The 13,321-nt window shown below is 37.4% G+C and overlaps 1 protein-coding gene across 1 annotated transcript in view; it reads left to right on the forward strand.

The window, feature by feature from the left end:
• The first annotated feature begins 434 nt into the window (after nt 1-434).
• LOC124802543 (serine/threonine-protein phosphatase 6 regulatory ankyrin repeat subunit A-like) overlaps nt 435-13,321 on the forward strand; it is a 407,755-nt gene continuing 394,868 nt past the window's right edge. Inside the window, exon 1 of the mRNA XM_047263406.1 lies at nt 435-490. The gene's annotated coding sequence lies outside the window, so the exon portion shown is untranslated. The remainder of the gene's footprint in view (nt 491-13,321) is intronic.

Consider the following 13,321-nt stretch of genomic DNA (forward strand, 5'->3'; position numbering starts at 1 on the left):
GTGCGTACCAATAAGACTAATAGGTCTGTCCAAGACAAAGTATAATCGTATATTCCTGTATCTCTATAGAGTACATAATGTACATATGTCTCAAAAGAAAGTATCAGTTTTTTGAGGGCTTGGTGTGAATGCACAGATACCTCGGTTATTTGAAATTATTGGACAGTAAATCATAGTAGAATTATTTTTAGTGGTCTTATTTGAAATTTTATACCTTAGATCGGAAGGTGGCTCCTGTGTAGCTGAAACAATGTAATGAAAATAAAAATTTATTTGCGATGTTGACTTCGAGGCTTTTGAACACTTAATATAAAAATTACGTCAGATAGCTTGTCTCCAACGTTGACAGTGTCAATGAACATGAATCTATATCTGAGGTGGCAGCTGCGGAGGAGTTGGGGGAGGAGAGCAGTAACAATCTATGACCCCCTCCAGATCCGTTCTCTGTCCGAGCCTGGCTACGCCAATCTCTAAAATATGTCATTCAAAGGTAAGGTCTGTTGATGAATCAAAAGTCCTACAAAGGTTCCTCTTTTGGCTACACAGCTTGCATGTACTTCTAAGATGAGCATAACGGGATGCAGGAATGTGTAAGTATGAAACAATCATTATTTCTTCCACATATGAAATTCGTTCTCTGAAAGCAAAAGATTGATCGTATAATGGTCTGTGGAATTGACGAAAATAGTTAGTGTGTCGAATAGAAAGGAAATTTCAAGACAATTATACATGCGTTGCGGTTTGCATGAAGTACTATTTTTGTCAATCTGAAGTCTCTTAGCTCTGTCTTGTGTAAGAACCATTACGTTCTAAGATGACTGTATCTTGGGCGCTCTCGGTTCAAACTTATCAGTCCCGAGTAAATTTTTTTCGATTTGTATTCTGCACGAGAGGGGCTGACACTCATCTGACATCTGAGGTAAGATTATCACACCAGTGATTTCTTTATACACGAGAGGGGCTGACATTCATCTGACTTCTGAGGTAAGATTATCACACCAATGATTTCTTTAACATGTCTATAGGTGCTGATCCACTGGGGACGGGAGAGTGCAGGGATCATGAAACCGCTCGCAAACAAATAATCAAAAGCATTCTACTAACAATTGATGCAGACAATTTACGGTGATGTTAAATTTTTTATACATTTTACTTACAGGTATATTATTATTAAAATCGTAGGCATCGATGCACGTTAATGTAGATATTAGGGCAAGTTATATTTGGCAAGTGTGGGAGTGGGGAGATGGAGAGAAATAGTAAAAGACTGTGACCCCTCCCCAGACCCGAACACTGGATCAACGCCTACATGTCTGCCTACGTGGATCACTGCTGTTGCAGGCATCATCGCCGTGAATCTTCAGTTTTACGATTACTGCTTTTTCTGTTCTTTTCGTTTATTGCCTGTACATAATATAGAGCATTTATCGTACACATATCATGTGGAAATGTGGAACCTAAGTTGACATCTCTAAAGTCTTACATTTTTATCGATGAACAGAATGTTAGCAAGCAGAATTTAACGAACAGAATTGTCTGTTTTGGAGGCACAGAATGCGCCGCTTACTAACTAGGCTGTTTGAATTGCTTAAATAAAATTCAACGTTTATTGTCTCAGTAGAAATCAGAAATAGACGATATTGGAGACTACGTTCTTATCGATCGTTTTACAGCATGTCACGCAACGTTCCCGGAATTCCGATTGCCTAACAACGTGCAAATAACAGCGTTTATAACACAGAAGCTCATTGTCAGTGCGCACTCACGCTGCGCTAGGTCGTTCCCATTGTGCCGTTCTCGCAGCATCAGCAGACTGCCGTCAAGACAGCAGCGAAATCTGGTGAGCAGAGAAACCAACTGTCACACGCGAAGTTTTTATGTAAGGCAGATGCATATTGTGGCTGACAGAGGACGTTGTTAACTGGCCCGCGATCGCACACGCACTGAGAAAGAGTTGAAGTTACAGTGTGTTAATTCAACGTTTAGTCACAGGTTAATGGTTATTACACCAGTACGTAACACATAATAGGACACGCCCTACAGTAAAAGAATACTAGCACCGGCATGGCAGCTTACTGATAAAGTGAATTTATCTAGTCAAGAATGAGATAAAAACTACTACCGGAACATGATCGTGCTTCTAATACCGTGTAAACAATTTAGTTAGCCACGCTAGAAATTGTAACGGCGCTAAGTATTTAAAGATTTTGCCATAAAGATACATTATTTCTGTTTCTCACTTAGCATTACATGTGTACCTGTAAGGACCGTAATATGCGTGTCCTAGTTTTTGCTGACATGCAGAAAAGTCATTTTTAATGTAATCGTCAAAAAATTTGGACAATAGAAATAAATTCAAAGTTTTTGAAAATCGTGGAGAACTATAAAGCCCAGAATACTTCATGAAAAGGTGCCTTCCCATTCGTTATTACAAACGTAACTTGAATTCTTGCAGTGCGTGTGTGTGTGTGTGTGTGTGTGTGAGAGAGAGAGAGAGGGAAATTCCATTCCATTGATGGACTGGGAATAAGCTCATTGTTTACAGCTGAAACTGTGAAACAGCCTTGCTAAGGAAACATACGCATAGAATCATTTATTTATTCATCCATGGTTGAATGTACATTGTACAGATGTCATCAGTGCATGGTACAATGGTTTTTATTAAATAATTTAGGCTTTCTTACTTTTTTTTCTAATTCTTATAATTAGACACACAGTATTTCTAGTTACATGTTCTTATACAACACATGTTCATGGAAGTAAATTTACGTATTGAAGCATATTATTTAGTTATGAGGGCATATTAAGTATTCATTTACATTTTAAGAACTGTTACTTAACAGATGCTCTTTTAAGCCTTTGGGTAAAGATGCTGGAACCTTTTACATCTTTAATTTCCAGCTGCAGGCTGTTGTACAATTTTAGCCCATGATAGAACATACTGTTGTGTTTGACTTTTTTCTCTGTTTAGTTGTAAACTGTGACTTGCTCTGGTCCCATGCTCATGTATTGAGCAGTTTGTGGCTTACAGTTGAATACTTTCCCTAATATACATTCTATTCTGAAATATATATTCACACAAGTTAATCAGAATTTCTAGCATTTTAAATAAGTGAGTCCTGATGCTGCGACTAGTATTTTTCATTATATACACAACTTCTTTCTGCTCTGGTCTGTGTGTTCCCAGCACATATCCTCGGAAACATGATTATGTAACTGAGGATTGAATGCATGTTGTTGTTGTTGTTGTTGTTGTGGTCTTCAGTCCTGAGACTGGTTTGATGCAGCTCTCCATGCTACTCTATCCTGTGCAAGCTTTTTCATCTCCCAGTACCTACTGCAACCTACATCCTTCTGAATCTGCTTAGTGTATTCATCTCTTGGTCTCCCTCTACGATTTTTACCCTCCACGCTGCCCTCCAATACTAAATTGGTGATCCCTTGATGCCTCAGAACATGTCCTACCAACCGATCCCTTCTTCTGGTCAAGTTGTGCCACAAACTTCTCTCCTCCCCAATCCTATTCAATACCTCCTCATTAGTTATGTGATCTACCCATCTAATCTTCAGCATTCTTCTGTAGCACCATATTTCGAAAGCTTCTATTCTCTTCTTGTCCAAACTATTTATCGTCCATGTTTCACTTCCATACATGGCTACACTCCATACGAATACTTTCAGAAATGACTTCCTGACACTTAAATCAATACTGGATGTTAACAAATTTCTCTTCTTCAGAAACGCTTTCCTTGCCATTGCCAGCCTACATTTTATATCCTCTCTACTTCGACCATCATCAGTTATTTTGCTCCCCAAATAGCAAAACTCCTTTACTACTTTAAGTGCCTCATTTCCTAATCTAATTCCCTCAGCATCACCCGACGTAATTAGACTACATTCCATTATCCTTGTTTTGCTTTTGTTGATGTTCATCTTATATCCTCCTTTCAAGACACTGTCCATTCCATTCAACTGCTCTTCCAAGTCCTTTGCTGTCTCTGACAGAATTACAATGTCATCGGCGAACCTCAAAGTTTTTATTTCTTCTCCATGAATTTTAATACCTACCCCAAATTTTTCTTTTGTTTCCTTTACTGCTTGCTCAATATACAGATTGAACAACATCGGGGAGAGGCTACAACCCTGTCTTACTCCCTTCCCAACCACTGCTTCCCTTTCATGTCCCTCGACTCTTATAACTGCCATCTGGTTTCTGTACAAGTTGTAAATAGCCTTTCGCTCCCTGTATTTTACCCCTGCCACCTTTAGAATTTGAAAGAGAGTATTCCAGTCAACATTGTCAAAAGCTTTCTCTAAGTCTACAAATGCTAGAAACGTAGGTTTGCCTTTCCTTAATCTTTCTTCTAAGATAAGTCGTAAGGTCAGTATTGCCTCACGTGTTCCAGTGTTTCTACGGAATCCAAACTGATCTTCCTCGTGGTTGGCTTATACTAGTTTTTCCATTCGTCTGTAAAGAATTCGTGTTAGTATTTTGCAGCTGTGACTTATTAAGCTGATAGTTCGGTAATTTTCACATCTGTCAACACCTGCTTTCTTTGGGTGAATGCATGTAGCCTATCCAAAAGTTTGCTTTAAGGCATAAAATGTAGCAATCTGGAGTAAGTATTCAAAGAACATAAGCTATACATACTCTCTTTGCCAAAATCTTCAGTTAATACGTCCGTTTCAGCTGGCTGTTCAAACATTCTAATAGAGCACTGTTGAGTTTTAGTCTAGCAGTTTTTTGTTTCTTTGTGGAAGATCATATACTCTATTGTCCAATGACTATTTGTGGATATCTCTGAGAACATTTTTTTTTTTTTTTTTCCATCTGTGATGATGATGTATTATCTGTGATTGGTACAGTGCTGTTGTTAGCAAACAGTATTTTCTCTCCATTTTGGGAAATCATTAGTACAGATTAAGAAAAGGTGTGGGCCCAATAAGCACCCCTGAGGCACACCTATGTTAACATATTTTTGAGTCTCATAAGTGTTTTACCAATAATGTCTGTGAAGTATGAGAAACTCCAGTTCGTTTTGGATGTGACCCACTGTTGAGTGATGCAAGCTACTGATGGATGAACGCACCCAAGTAGGTGGAGAACTATGAAATTTTGTTAGTTTTCTCACCAAATACAGTAACAGTTTCTTAAAACATAAAAAGCTTATCATTATGCTATTTGTAGTCTCTCACACTGCCGTGATCTGTTGTAATAGTTATAACTGACTTAGCTGGGAAGTATTCATATGTGGTTGATACACTCACAATGACTCAGTGGCTTGGATGTGGAATGTGAGACAGTAATCTCTGATTAATGGGCAAGAGGTGTGGCTGGCTTAAAGACCAGAGAACTGTGAACTCCTGATGTCGACTGTCTGGGATGGCTGGGTGACTTGCTGTAAAGCCATTCGATGGAAGAATACCAGGGAATTGTGATGGTCGCACTTAACTTGCAGGGGCAAGATAGTGCTAATGATAACAGTGCTGCGTACGGTGAGCATGACACCACTTGGTACCATGGTGGCTGCTGAAGTTGTGGTATCCCACGGTTGCATTGCTGACATACTTGAAGGGTGGCAACGCAAGGCAGACTGCTCTGTGGCTGGAGGGTGAGACTTAGGTGACAGTTGATGGTACAGCGCCCCTCTTTCCTAAGGAGGAGATGGTAGAGCCATTTTTCTGTTAGGCTGACTGTTGCGACATAAGTGACAGCCAAGGATACAGCAGTTTTCTGCTGTTTTAACTCAAATCAATTATTTGTCTCACCTGTTATTCGTAATATCTCTAGTTATGTGATAAGATTCTGTGGTCACCTGTGTCAGAAACCTTTGACAGATCAAAGAAGTTACCTATTATGTGGCCACCTTTGTCTAATGCTTCAAGAACCTTTGACTGTGTGAATCACAGCATTATCTTAAGCAAATCAGAAAATTATGGTGTCACCGGCAGTGCTGCAAAATGGTTAGAGACTTGCCTAACTAACGGGAAACATAGTATCATTGTGAAATATCTCTGGACTGAGCAATCGGTCTTCATCTGATTGGGAATTAATTACAAGTGGTGTTCCTCAAGGTTCCATCTTGAGTCTATTCCTTTTTCTTGTGTACCTGAATGACCTGTTGTGTGTTACATTGCGAGATGCTAAGTTTGTTTTAGTTTGTAGCTGATACAAACATTGCTATGAATAGAAAGTCAAATACATATTTAGAAATGGCTGCTAATCAAAGTTTTGCTGGCATTAATGAATGGTTTAAAGCTGATTTGCTGTCGTTAAACTTTGAAAAGGCCCTTTATATGCAGTTCAGAACCTGTACGAGTTTACCTTCCAACATATGAAGACATGCAGATAGAAGAGGTTGATAGTGTTAAATTTCTGGTATTACAACTTGGTAATAAATTCATTTCAATTGGTGAAGCACCTAAACAATTCTGTATTTGCAATGCAAATGACTTCAGGTGTAGGAGACAATGCAAAAGTTTTGAGAGTGCTAAAGCATGAAATAAGACTCATTTGTTGTGTAACTTTAAGAAAATCATGTGGAAACCTGTTCAAGCAACTGGGTATTCTAACCACTTTTTCTGAGTATATTTATTCCTCAATGAAATTTGTTGCAAATACAATTTTCTCTGTTTCCAACCAATAGCTCAATACATAGTATCAATGCTAGGAATAAGAACAATATACATAAATACCTAAAATCACTTAACCTTGGCCCAAAAAGGGGTGATATTTAGGAACTCACATGTTCAATAAATTGTTAGCAAACATTAAAAACTTGGTTTCAGGTAAAGCACAGTTTAAACAGAGTTTGAAAAACTTTCTGGTACGCAGCTCCTCCTACTATATAGATGAATATCGTAACAGGATCTGTTAGACCAGCTTCAGCGAAAATGTCTGTTAGATTTCAGTTTTGACAGTACTTGGTTGTAACAGTCAAAATAATATATTTTGTGCATAACTATGTTGCATTCTGACAATGTATTAATTCTGTAAATATTTTCACTTACAGTTTACTGTAATGTATTCACATATTTTGACAATCTCCTTACAAATGATTAGGGAAGTGAAAATTAGATTCAGATGGTTTTTTTGTTGTTGTTTTTATGTTATACTTTCTGACATATGCAACAACCATGTGAATCATCTCTTTTTGGGTCTTTGGAATGAAAACTGAATCTAATCTAAAAATTTTCATAAACTGTGCTGCAGCAAACCCAGCACCTGATTTTGTCTGAAAACCAATTGTTCATTGCAAAGAAGGTTAATTTTATTCAGGTAATTCATTAACTTCAGAATGGGAGATGGGGTGTTGTCCTGGCTGCAGGTATGAGGACAACCAGAATGATTGCCAGGTTTCCCACGAATATTTAGGATCTATCGTTATATCTACAAAAATGGCCACCTCTGTTGATGTCACCCTTATCTTTATCACTATAATTTATGAGACAATATGTCTGCTGTATGTTTTCCTGAGGTATCCTTGTATTAATTATTATAATTCATGATCCAGTATGGCCGACACAATGTCATTGTCAGGCTGCGCAAGGTAAGTAGACACTGTGTTGCAGTAGATTCGTAGAAAAAAGGGGCAGGAAAATAAAAGAAAACTGTGAGGTAGCTTGGTCTGATTATGTAGGAAGATTCAACACTATGCATGATGTAAGTTAACAATGATTAATGTCGTATAACTTCCTAACATTGATAATCACGAATCAAGACTATCTTTCTTTTTTTGAGAGAGAGAGAGAAATACATAACCACTGGAAGGAGGATAAACGTATTAACTGCCTCACCCTGCACCAGGGGCTGATGAGTGTCACAAGCCAGCCAGAGGGAGTGTCTTAAGCAATATACACTGTTCTGAATATCAGCATTTCTTAACATAACTACGTGTAATTCCAATACTTACTCAAACAGTGTGGATGCACAAACTTGTTTCCCCTCTTAGTTGCTCATATTGCACTGTGTGACTGTGACTGCACCATACACTACCTGATGAAAATTATCTGGACACCGATTAGTGGACATTAATATAAAGTATGTCTACCGGTCGAAACACACACCATACTTAAAAACACAATTACGACTGACAGTAGAAAAGAAAGTTATTATGTAAACAGATCCATTACTTACAAATCATTATGGAGATGCAACAAAGTTTTGCCAGTTAACAAAAATTAATTGTAGCTTAGAGCCCTAAGGTGATATGTGCATTGGATTTGTAACCATTTTCAGATATACTAATCAGCCAGAGAGTTCTACAGACATCAGTTATGGAATTCCTGAGCTGTTTCCTCATCTCTGCATTATAATGATTCCTCAAACATTATCTCCATATGTTAAACACATCTTGGATCTTTTAGAGTAGATAAAAAGCTTTGATAGCCACAGTTGATCAGTATTCTGTACCAGTGTACGGAAAAGTGAAAGAATGGGTGTAACCTTTGTTATGTGGTCAAGCAAAAGTTTGTAAGAATCATTAAGCTTAAAGCTGTATTTAATGAAGCTAAAGTCTGCATACCCACCTTTGATGCCTTCCACCACAGTCCATGTGTTTTAGTGTAAGTAAGGGATGGATTAGACATCTAGCATTGTGTTAACATAAGTTTTTCTGGATAGACATTTGGGGGGAGTAGTAGTAGTGCTCCCGAAAAGACTTCATAGATACATCTGTCTTGATGGGTGGAATGCTAGAGAAACCAACCCACACCAAATTTTTAGTAATTTTTCTCTCTACATTTACACACAGAAAACAGTTGTTTCTCTATGGTTATTGGCATGGTTTGATAGTATCCAGTTTAATTTTTAAATATAATGCACTAAATACAAACAACACACCTTCTTGAATTCTGATGTGTGTCTCTTTTTTTTTCTTGTAAACTATCTGCTATATCCTATTAACAATTAGCTCTGTTCCTTCTTACATTGAGGGTTTTTAATTTGATTTTTATTTCTTGCATTATACTATTATTATAGCATTCCACATTGTCTTGGGTGTTCATTGACAACTTTCTCCTCCACTTCCTTGTAGAGCTTTGGAATAAAATTCTAAGTTTGACGTTTGCAAACCACCAGATAAATATAGTTATTTCATCTGTTTTAAAGGCCACAAATGGATTTTCTGTTGCTAAATGCACAGTATCCAGTCCACTGCATTTAGGTACAATGTACTCATGCTTTTTAAGCAGATCCAAATGGGAATCGACATTTATAGTATACATCAACATAACAAACTCTCTCAAACCCTTCATTTTCTGTAAGAACTCCAACATATGGCCATTTTCTGTTGCTATTTGCAGTAAATGCAGATAGCTTGTATTGTACTGTTGTATCCAGATTTTTCTGTACATTGTGTTTAAAGTAATCTGTCTTTCCTACACGTCTGTAGTAGCTTGCTCTTTCTCCAGTAGCAGTTTATATTCTTCCTTTGCCACAGTTGTTTTCACCATTTCATTTCTGAATTTGACCCGTTCCATTTCCTGTTTCCTTTTTCGTACACGCAGCACATGAACTTAGTTAAAAGAGTAATTTCTTTAATAAGGAATGGTTTACATCGGAAGACACATTGGTTCATTTTCTTAAGACCTGTGGAGAAACATTCTTTGTGGCAGCCAATCGTTATTCATTAATATCCATATTTGATGGTATTTAGGAGAATGATGTGTTGGATTGGAAAAAGAAAGTCTCTCTGCCTTTAATATAACACATCTGTGTAATACTTACGCCTTCTTTGTTGGGGTCTGTATTAGAGTCTGCACAGGATATGGTGGCCAGTTTTCATCCAAGCACTGGACAAGTCACTTCGTTTGCTCGGAAGGGGTGGCTGACATTGTTTGCCTGCTTTACACTGGTCGACAATGACAAAATTGAAGCCCATGCCCTGCAGTTTTTCTCAAATGGTTTTACACAAACTATGTGATAAAAAAAATCAATTTTGCATTACTTACAGCTTTAAGTGTCAGCTTCATGATGACATTCCCATCACTGCATTAATGGTCAGTTATTCTGATATTTGCATTTAAATAAGACACTGTGTGAAATTAAAAAAAGTATGCAATGAAGAATAGAGGTTGCTGTGATTTTACATTTGGTGGATATTACATAATGTGTTGCTATGTATGAAATTTATATAACATATTGAATTATTTCTATCTAAAAACAAAGAAGATGTATTTACCAAACGAAAGCGCTGGCAGGTTGATAGACACACAAACATACACACAATTCAAGCTTTCGCAACCGACGGTTGCTTCAGGAGGAAAGAGTAATGGGGTCGTTTGGTAAGTCACATCTTCTTTGTTTTTAGATATATTTTTCCCACGTGGAATGTTTCCCTCTATTATATTCATATTGAATTATTTTTTAGACTTGTATGGAGGTCTGTATCTGTCGGCAATCGTGAGAAAATTGATCTGATACAGCACACTCATTTGCAATCGCACGCACTGATGATACATCCAGAATGAAATATCCACAACATTTCTCACATTTCATAATCAATTTGAGATATCGAAACAAGATTTTGGCAAATCATAGTATGTGAAGGGAAGTTATTGTGCCATATAGTTAATAGGCAAAACATTCTTTAGCACATTATTCCACCAGCTACAGACATTCTTTTTAAAAAAATAATGTAATTTTTAAGAGCCATTGATAGCCGATTAAATGAGAAATGCTGTGGGTTTTGGAACAATGTAAGTGAAGATATTACTCGTTTATTTTTGTATCAAGGATGTGCTTCATCAGCTGTTGACCTTACTTTTCCTCACTTTCTCACTTAATAAACCACTGTTCCAAAATTCTCTCGCAATTGTGTTTGTACAACATGTTAGTGAAGTGACATTGTGTTTTGTCAAAAGAAGCAAGTTTTAACGTAGCAACAAGAGAAATGTAGGTATTACTCAAAATTCGCCACTCATTGTGCTTCTCTGAAAGTGACAGTTAACAAGCTAGGCAAAAATAAATCTTTGCTTTTGATGCATTTTCAGTGGAATTATTGTTAGATACTAACCAAAGCAGAGACAACTGTAGATCTTTTTTGAATAGTCACCATGCAAGTTTGGGTGTGGATGGATTCCATTTAACATTTACAATAAAATATCAATATAGGCTTCAGTTTAGAATGGCACTTCCCCTCAAGTGCTTTCCATTTTCTCCTACACTGCCTGCACACAACCCCCACCATTACCACTCTCCCCATGTGTGCTCACTGTGCATCTACTGGCCACGTTATTCTGCATGCACTGTAACAGTCTCCACAAATTTTATTGCTGCTGTTGTTGTTATTGTTGTCATTGTTGTCTTCTGTCTGAAGACTTGTTTGATGTAGCTCTCCATGCTACTCTATCCTGTGCAAACCTCTTCACATTGAATAACTATTGCATTGTACTTTGCTATGAATGTGCTTGCTGTGCCAAAAATTTCTTGTCCCCTCTGTTCTGTTCAGCACTTCCTCATTAGTTACATGCTCTACCCATCTAATCTTCAACATTCTTCTGTAGCACCACATAGTTTACAGGTAAATCATTGGAATCTAAAATTTAGATATCATAAATGTTATTTTAACACGTACCTGAGCATTTTAAAAGTGTGAATACAACATTAGTACTGGTAAAAAATAAAACTTCTATGTACACCAACCATCAATTTTTACATATTGTATTAATTAAACTAAATATTATGTCCTCAGTTTACAATTTGTTACAAAAATGAAATTACAATAATGTGAACACATGTAAATTTGAGCTGTAAGACAACTGAAAAATGAAAAAATTGTCCAAAGCTTTGAAAGGATTTTGTTGAATGTCCCTCTTCTCTCTCTCTCTCTCTCTTGACTTGCTGTTGATGTCTACACCAAAGGGCTGTCACAAAGCAGGCAAGTTTCCACATAAATTGAAGAGTCAAAACTAGTCAGTGGTGGCCATTCAACTTCAGAAAAAATATTGAAGAAACAGTTTTTGGTAACAGAGAGGCTATACTGTCAGTAACTATCAAATTCATTTTTGAAAACCATCTCGCACATGAACTAGATGGCACTGAAATTGCCGTGATGGTAGCTGTCAACCAGAGCAAATTTATGGCATATTTTGTTTTGTTTTTGCAGTGTCCACCAAATTCTCACAATTGTCAAAAATGTATTCGCAAAATGCTTAAATCATATCTCTTTTGCTCAATTGAAAGCAAACTGCAAGTGACTCAGTCTCTCTTTCCTCAAAAGTATTGTTGTCTTTAAGGTCTTTGGAGCAATTTCTGTATCATATAGGCTGAGTTGGTGAAAGCTGCATCTTTCCATCTCAGCATTCTCGTTTCAATCGCTTGTGAATGGTTATCATAATAATCAACAGGATTAATGGGCAGTTATTTAGTTTTCTCACTGCTCATAATAAATTCCTGGAGTGCCTTTCTGAGCAATAAATGTATTAATAAACATCTGAAGTTTTTTATTAGACCAAATATGTGTACATATCAGTGTTGCAGTTCCTTACTAACTTCTGAAAGTTCTTGAAATGCATAACACCTCAACGCAAAATCCAACACAAACATGTCAATGTTACTTTCCTGTGTAGGCCTTCATACTTCCATCTATGTGAAGCATCATGTGTTAGGTTGTCTTTGGCTGCTATAAAATGGTTTGCAAGAACCTCATAGTTCTCACAGACTTCTGAAACTGGACAAATCCATCTTGTGTCTAAAGCCCTTCCAGTTTTCAACAATTGAACACCAACCTCATCTGCAAACACATGCAACTCTCAGCTGTTTTTTGGTAAGATATGATGTTGTTGTGGTCTTCAGTCCTGAGACTGGTTTGATGCAGCTCTCCATGCTACTCTATCCTGTGCAAGCGTCTTCATCTCCCAGTACCTACAGCAGCTTACATCCTTCTGAATCTGCTCAGTGTATTCATCTCTTGGTCGCCCTCTGTGATTTTTACCCTCCATGCTGCCCTCAAGTACTAAATTGGTGATCCCTTGATGCCTCAGAACATGTCCTACCATCCAATCCCCTCTTCTAGTCAAGTTGTGCCACAAACTCCTCCCCAATTCTACTCAATACCTCCTCATTAGTTATATGATCTACCCATCTAATCTTCAGCATTCTTCTGTAGCACCACATTTCAAAAGCTTCTATTCTCTTCTTGTCTAAACTACTTGTCGCCCATGTTTCACTTCCATACGTGGCTACACTCCATACAAATACTTTCAGAAACGACTTCCTGACACTTAAATCAATACTCGATGTTAACAAATTTCTATTCTTCAGAAACACTTTCCTTGCCATTGCCAGTCTACATTTTATATCCTCTCTACTTCGACCATC

This window comes from Schistocerca piceifrons, chromosome 1 (genome assembly GCF_021461385.2).
Source record: "Schistocerca piceifrons isolate TAMUIC-IGC-003096 chromosome 1, iqSchPice1.1, whole genome shotgun sequence".
In the NCBI taxonomy this organism is placed as follows: domain Eukaryota; kingdom Metazoa; phylum Arthropoda; class Insecta; order Orthoptera; family Acrididae; genus Schistocerca; species Schistocerca piceifrons.